Source organism: Triturus cristatus, chromosome 2_2 (genome assembly GCF_964204655.1).
Source record: "Triturus cristatus chromosome 2_2, aTriCri1.1, whole genome shotgun sequence".
Lineage (NCBI taxonomy): Eukaryota > Metazoa > Chordata > Amphibia > Caudata > Salamandridae > Triturus > Triturus cristatus.
The window spans coordinates 265625974-265633333 of record NC_140582.1 but is presented as its reverse complement, the minus strand read 5'-3'; the positions used below and the strand labels follow the sequence as shown (position 1 = coordinate 265633333).

Genomic DNA, 7360 nt, shown 5'->3' with positions numbered 1-7360 from the left:
GTTGTCAGTATGCCACAGCCACTTCCTCAAGGCTGGTATGCACCCACACCACACTCATCCAGCACAGGTGTCACAGGACATGTGACCCTACCAATAAAAAAAGACCGGCGCACGTGCTCTACGCCATTTTAGAGTTGCTCCCACAGCATGCACTGTGATGGCCCGTCCCAGTGGTCCGGACACCTCATGTAGGCCTGAGCCATTGAACAGGGGGGCGTACCGCCACGTGCATGGCCTCACTGGTCACTGAGTTAGTGGCACCGCAAGGACTGAGTGGGTGCGCAACCTGCGATGATGATAGGTGCACTTGTATGTACTCTGCCATGGAAAAATCAAGACGCAGCACCAAATGTAAGACTTGTAGGCTTGCAGAGTGTGGCTGCATGATGTGAAAGGTGCCCTGTCCGTAAAAAAGTGAGCAGTGAGGCCTGGGTGCACAGCGGTGGGCAAATACGTCTGGGCGGTGGGAGTGGATGGGGTGCAGCAGCCTGGATGCACAAAGGCGGCACAACGATTTAGGCGTACGCAGTAGTATATACTCTTCCATTACTAATTCTATACTATGTTTCAGATGTGGGAGCTTGAGGGCTCCACTAGGTCCCGGCACATGGTTGGAGACACAGCGGTGGCATAAAGGTGAGCTGTGAGGGTTTTGTCCACAGTATGGGCACTCACTGTCCCTCTTCAGCTCTTCCTTTCTCTCCTTCACACTCTTTCTCTCTGTCTTCCTCTCACACTGTTTCTCTCTTTCTCTCTCTCTTCCTCTTTCTCACACTCATTCTCTCTCTCTTCCTCTCTCTCACTGTTTCTCTCTCTCTTCGTCTCTCTCACTCTTTCTTTCTATTTCTCACTCTCACTGTTTCTCTCTTTCTCTCTGTATTCCTCTCACTCTTTCTTTCTTTTTCTCTCTCTCATCTTGCTTTTTGTCTAGCAGGCCTGTGATGATGCGTGGCCATCCTGCAATCAACACTCAACCTGAATTGTGAGCTCGCTTCGCCGCGTGTACACAATGGGTGAGGAGGTTGCTTCAGCACGTGGTGGACCCTCTTCGACACACGCCGGTGGCAGAAGGTGAGCAGAGAAGCTTGTTTGCGCAGCGGTGGGCAGTCACCTACGGGCAGTGGGAGTGGATTGGGTGCAGCAGCCTGTGTGTGCAGCGGCAGGCAGTCACCTCCGGGCAGTGGGAGTGCATGGGGTGCAGCAGCCTGGGTGCGCAGCGGCTGTCATACACCTCTGGGCAGTGAGAGTGGATGGGGTGCAGTAGCCTGGGTGTGCAGCGGCGGGCAAACACCTATGGACAGTGGGAGTGGATAGGGTGCAGCAGCCTGGGTGTATAGCAGCGGGTAGACACCTCTGGGCAGTGGAAGTGGATGGGGTACACTAGCCTGGATACACAAAGGTGGGACAGCGATTTAGGCGTGCGCAGTTGTATGTACTCATCCATTACTGATTCCATACTATGTTTCAGATGACTAAGCTTGAGGGCTGCCCTATATCCCGGCACGTGGTTGGAGACACACCGGTGGCAGAAAGGTGAACTGTGATGATTTTCTCCACAGTGTCAACACTCACTCTCCCTCTCCATCTCTTCCTTTCTGTCACTCACACTCTTTCTCTCTCTCTCACTCTCTATCTCTTCCTTTCTCTTTCTCACACTCTTTCTCTCTTTCTCTGTCTTTTCCTCTCTCTCTCTCATTCTTTCTTTCTCTCTTCCTCTATTACACTGTTTCTCGCTTTCTCTCTTCCTTGTATCTCACTCTTTCTCTCTTTCTCTCTTTCTGTGTCTTCCTCTCTCTCACTCTCTCTCTCTCTATCTCACTCTCACTCTTTCTCTCTCTCTCTTCCTTTCTCTCACTCTTTCTCTCTCTCTCTCTTCCTCTCTCTCACTCTCAGCCTTTCTCTCACTCCTACTCCTCCTCTCTCTCAGTCTTTCTCTCTCTCTCTTCCTCTCTCACACTGTTTCTTTCTCTCTTCGTCTCTCTCACTCTTTCTCTCTGTCTTCCTCTCACTCTTTCTTTCTTTTTCTCTCTCTCTTTCTCTCACTTCCACTGTTTCTCTCTTTCTCTCTGTCTTCCTCTCACTCTTTCTTTCTTTTTCTCTCTGTCTTCCTCTTACTCTTTCTTTCTCTCTCTCTTTCTCTCTCCTTTGATGGACGCATGACGCACAATCTTATCTTGCTTTTTATTTAAGAGGCTGTGATTCACAAATCGACGTCCCCCTACAACACCACCACAGCTGAACGTGTGTAGAACCTGCAATGATGCATGGCCTTTCTGACAATGCCTGAGAAAGTTGCTTCGGCACGTGGTGTACCCTCTTACACACACGCCGGTGGCGGAAGGTGAGCAGAGAGGCTTCTTTCCGCAGCAGCGGGAAGTTACCTCTGGGCGGTGGGAGTGGATAGTGTGCAGCAGCCTGGGCGCACAAGAGCGCACAGACACCTCCGAGCAATAGGAGTGGATGGGCCGCAGCAGCCTGAGTGCGCATTGCCAAAACAGAGAATTAGGCGTGTGCAGTTGTATGTACTCTGCAATTACTAATTCTATACTATCTTTCAGATGACTAAACCTGAGGGTGCACTATGTCCCGACATGTGGTTGGAGACACACCGGTGGCACAAAGGTGAGCTGCGAATATTTTCTCCAGTGTCAACACTCCCTCTCCCTCTCCATCTCCATCTCTCCCTTTCTCTCTCTCACACTTTCTCTGTCTCTTCCTCTCTCCAACTCTTTCTTTCTCTCTCTTCCTCTCTCTCACTCTTTCTCTCTCTCTCTTCCTCTCTCTCACACTGTTTCTCTCTCTCTCTTTTCCTTGTATCTTACTCGTTCTCTCTTTCTCTCTTTCTCTCTCTCACTCTTTCTCTCTTTCCTTGTCTTCCTCTCTCTCTCACTATTTCTCTGTCTTCCTCTCTCTCACTCTTTCTCTCCTCTGTCTCTCTTCCTCTCTTTCACTCTTTCTCTCTCTCTCTTCCTCTCTCTCACACTGTTTCTCCCTTTCTCTCTTCCTTGTATCTCACTCTTTCTCTCTCTCACTCTTTCTCTCTTTCTTTGTCTTCCTCTCTCTCTCTCACTCTTTCTTTGTTCCTCTCTCTCTCACTCACTCTTTCTCTTTCTCCTTTGCTGGATGCATGACGCACCATCTTATCTTTCTTTTTGTCTTGCAGACTGTGATTCACAAATGGTCCAGCGATGACAAGATATGGCTGTACATAGTTTTATTTGCTGTTGTTTTGTTTTAATAAAATGTTTTATATGTAAATCCATACATGACTAAGATTCTTATTTGTCCAACCCCACAAGCATCTTCTTATTAATAATTTTACAACATTACCCAATTTTTTACATTCCAGTTTCCCTAACGTGACTGTCACATTTGTTTGTGGTGGGTGGGGGTGAGGGGGGATGGCGGACAAGGAGCTCCTGCTGGGGGATGTCGGAGAAGTGTTGGGTGTCCGACCTGCATGATCATTGCCTCCATTGCATCTGGTCTCAGAGACTTGTGAGCCAGCGGGTTGGCTCGTAGATGAAGAACTGCGAGCTGACTGGCAGGCTCATAGAGGGAGAACTGCTGCCCGTCAGTTCGCAGAGGGAGAGCTGCGGGCCAGCTCGCAGAGGAACACCTCTGGGCCGACTAGTATAGGGAAAGATGCAGGCCATCAGCTTCCAAAGGGATAGCTGGGGAACAGTGATGTGGGGAGAGGGAGCGTGAAGAGCGTATCTCGCAGAGAGAGACCTGTGGTATATTTCCAGTCTTGGCTTCACAGATAGAACAGCGGGCCCTAGAACTCACACCCGAAGAGCTGTGAGCCGACAAGTGATTCGCAGAGGGAGACTTGCGGGCCCAAGAATGTTGTTGGAGGTATGCTGTTGATGGGGGGAAAAGGGTGCGTTAACTGCTGATGTTGGGAGACGCAGCGTGAAATGGGTATCTCGCACAGACAGAGCTCCGGTATATTAAATTACCCCCGGGACCTTTCTTTTATATTTTCACTCAATGCGAGGCAAAAGATGGCTGCTAACACTTAAGTGATAGCAGCCAATCAGAGGCAAGCTCATGCTCGGGAGTCAGGCACCGTCCAGATATATATATTTTTTTCCTTTAATATCTCCAAAACTACTGAACGGATTTACACCATTTTAACAAAAGCGCGCTTTCTAGACCAAGACCTTTCTTCCTGCCAAATTTGGCGTAATTCCGTTCAGCAATTTGACCTGTAGCCTTGTCTAAAGTTTCCTATGGAAAATGCATTGAGAAAACACTTTTTCGAAACCCCCTTTTTTCTCAGCACCCCCCCCTTGACCAATCACCCTGTAATATGTCTTCACAGCTGTATGGCTCCGGTCGTGGGTGCAAATATCACGCAATAAACTTTTTTTCAATCAACAACCAACCTTGTACGTCCTCAATACACCCCTAAACTTTCAAGATACGAATTGATCAAAAAAGAGAAACTTTCTGGAAAATTTAGTAAAGATTCGTCAAACAACGCCACAGTTATAAGCACATGGAGGGCTCCAGGAGGGGTGCCGCACAACCCCCCTCCCAACATGAGTGAAGCCCTGGGTCTGCGGGGACCCCAGCAGGCCCCCGCAGCCCCAGCGAGCCCCCGCTAATATTTTTTAAGAAATGTGCCCAGGACCTAGCCCACCCCGGGGTCTCAGTAAAATAAAATGCGGGAACCCGCGACCCCAGCACGAATTGCGCCAATATATATATATATTTTTTGTAACGCTTTCTTTGGCCCTGAGGGTCATTCTGGGACCCCCTGAGCAGGCCTAGGGGGTCAGGGTGTTTCTACCCTGCCCCCTTCTCTTGTTTTATACCTTTGTTTCTCTGTTTTCTGGTGACTCGCTTCTACCAAGTTACAAGATGGCTGCCAACACTTCCTGGTTTGGAGTGTTGACAGTCAATCACAGTGAAGCTTGTGCTCGGGACTTAGGCTCTGCCCAGATATGGAAACTTTCATTTTTCAAATTTCTCAGCAACTACTGAACGGATTTACACCATTTACAAAAAAGGTCGCTTTCTGATCCAAGCATTACCTTTTTGCCAAATTTGGGGTAATTCCGCTCAGTAGTTTCGGCTCTAACCTTGCACAAAGTTTCCTATGGGAAATTAATTTTTTGACTCTTATTTTTTTAATTTCTCAAAAACGACTCAACGGATTTACACCATTTAAAAAAGGGTCGCTTTCTGAACCAAGCTCTACCTTTCTGCCAAATTTGGGGTAATTCCGTTCAGCAGTTCGGGCTGTAGCTCATCGCAAAATTTCCCATGGAAATTAACATAGGGAAAAACGAGTTTTGGGACCCCTCTTTTTTCTCAGCCCCCGCTTCACGAATCACTCCCAAACTTTCAGGATAGGAGCTGACCTGGATAGACTTTTTTGGGGAGGATTTCACAAAGATTCGTCAAACAATGCCAAAGTTATTAGTAAATCAAAAAATGCTTTTCCTATGGAAACTAGGTTGTAACTATAACTACCTACTGGTGACAGCACACACCACATACCCACATACCCACATACACATTTAACATGTAGGGGTGGAGAGCATTTCCAGGAGGCCTTTTAGAATTGTGTATTTGATTGCCTTAGAATCTGTAAACTTGTCAAATTATTTGGAGCTGTGGCTAACTGGGAAGCACTCCTGATGGTCACCTCATCTTTACTGGTGATAGCTGTGGTGTTGAAATCTGACAACGTGGTAATTATGACAATGAGAATGGTCAGACTAAGTTTAAGTATCTGTGGGCAGTTCTTAATAAATATTTTTTGAGAGGAGAACTAACTTGATACTATGGGCCTAATTTATATCTTGGCAGATGGAATACTCCATCACAAGCGTAACACATATGACAGATATGGCTTTCACCGTATTATAAGTGCATTTTATCCTATGGTACTTGTAAAACAGTGGATGGGATATCCGTCACATTTGTGATGGAGTATCCCATCTGCCAAGATCTAAATCAGGCACTCTGTGTGCCTCCTACTCCTCTTGGGTAGGAAATGTGAAGTACACCCCCTATCTGGAGCTTCTCTTTTTTCATTAATCTTTATCTCAGATTGGATATCTTTCAGGAACTCTTCATCCAGTTCAGGATATCATAGAGGGGTCTGCTTGTATCCTATGTGAACACTCTGCTGCCAACCTATGTTTCCAGGAAGATGGGTTCATAAACCTGTGGCGTAGATGCTGTATCTTTCTAGTGGTTCAAGGATGTACTCTATGTATTTCCTCCCTTTCTATTTAACACCATACCCAAGCACAAGATAAGTAGAGAGAGGGCATTTGTCATTATGGTGTTCCCACTGTGGCCTCAAAGGTCTTGGTTTTCTCTGCTAAGGATGATGTCTGTGTATGGAGAGTGGAGCCTGACTTTTCCGTGCATCCTGTAGTGTACAGATGTCTGTCTCCTTCCAATCATACACATGCCTCTGGTGCTTTGCCTTCTGTGAACTTCAGGCATCCTATACACGTAACGAAATATGACAAACGTCTAGAGAGGGGTGACCTTGCATACGTTTCCCACTTAATTCAATAATTTATGAGAAAAAGTTACACTCACCATTATTGCATGTATTGTAGAAATAGAGAATTCACTCACAAAAATATGCTTAACATTGTTAATTAACATGTGTTAATGAAACTTGATTAATAATATAACCATCCTCGCTCCATAACAATGTACTTTCATTGATGAAGAAATCTGACTTTCCTAAGCGTGTGCTACATGAATGAATGAAAATAAATTTATAACGCGCATAACTTAGCCCACATGCGCTGTATAACATGCAATTGTTTGAAAAGTCATAAAAATAATCCCAATATGTGTAGAAAACAATTGCAAGCAAAACAAAAATGAATATGTAATGTATGCACTAATGTTACATGTATGCACATTCAAACGTAGGTCTCAGTCATACTTGCCTTTGACTAATATGATTATTTACCGTATGTTGTTATGTTATGTTATGTTAAAATTTCTTCTAAAGCGTTCGTACACCAATTGGTTTCTTGGTGCTGAACTTAAGGTTTTGCTGGGACCTCATGTATTTAGTTGTCAACAGAATCTAGTTATAAGCTTGGGTAAATAGCCAAGTCTTAAGAAGGCCTACGGAATCTAAGGAATTCAGTGCAGGTTCTTATATCTAAAGGGAGAGTGTTCCAGAAGCTAGGGGCCAATACTGCAAACCTGCAGCCACCTATTAGTTTCCGTTTGTAGGAAGGAATGATTAGAAGGTTCTTGTGGGCAGAGCATAAGCTCCGTGCAGGTAAATATTTCTGGACAAGTCTAGATATAAATTTTGGACTAGCACCATGCAGGGTTTTGAAAATAGGGCAACCAACTTTAAACG

At 45.9% G+C, this 7360-nt stretch overlaps 1 long non-coding RNA gene across 1 annotated transcript; it reads left to right on the top strand.

Annotated features, from left to right (window-relative positions):
- The first annotated feature begins 927 nt into the window (after positions 1 to 927).
- Positions 928 to 3261, top strand: LOC146862136 (uncharacterized). The gene is made up of 3 exons (XR_014978382.1): positions 928 to 1071; positions 1469 to 2622; positions 3164 to 3261. It is a non-coding gene; the product is annotated as an uncharacterized LOC146862136 (long non-coding RNA).
- Positions 3262 to 7360: the final 4099 nt, after the last annotated feature.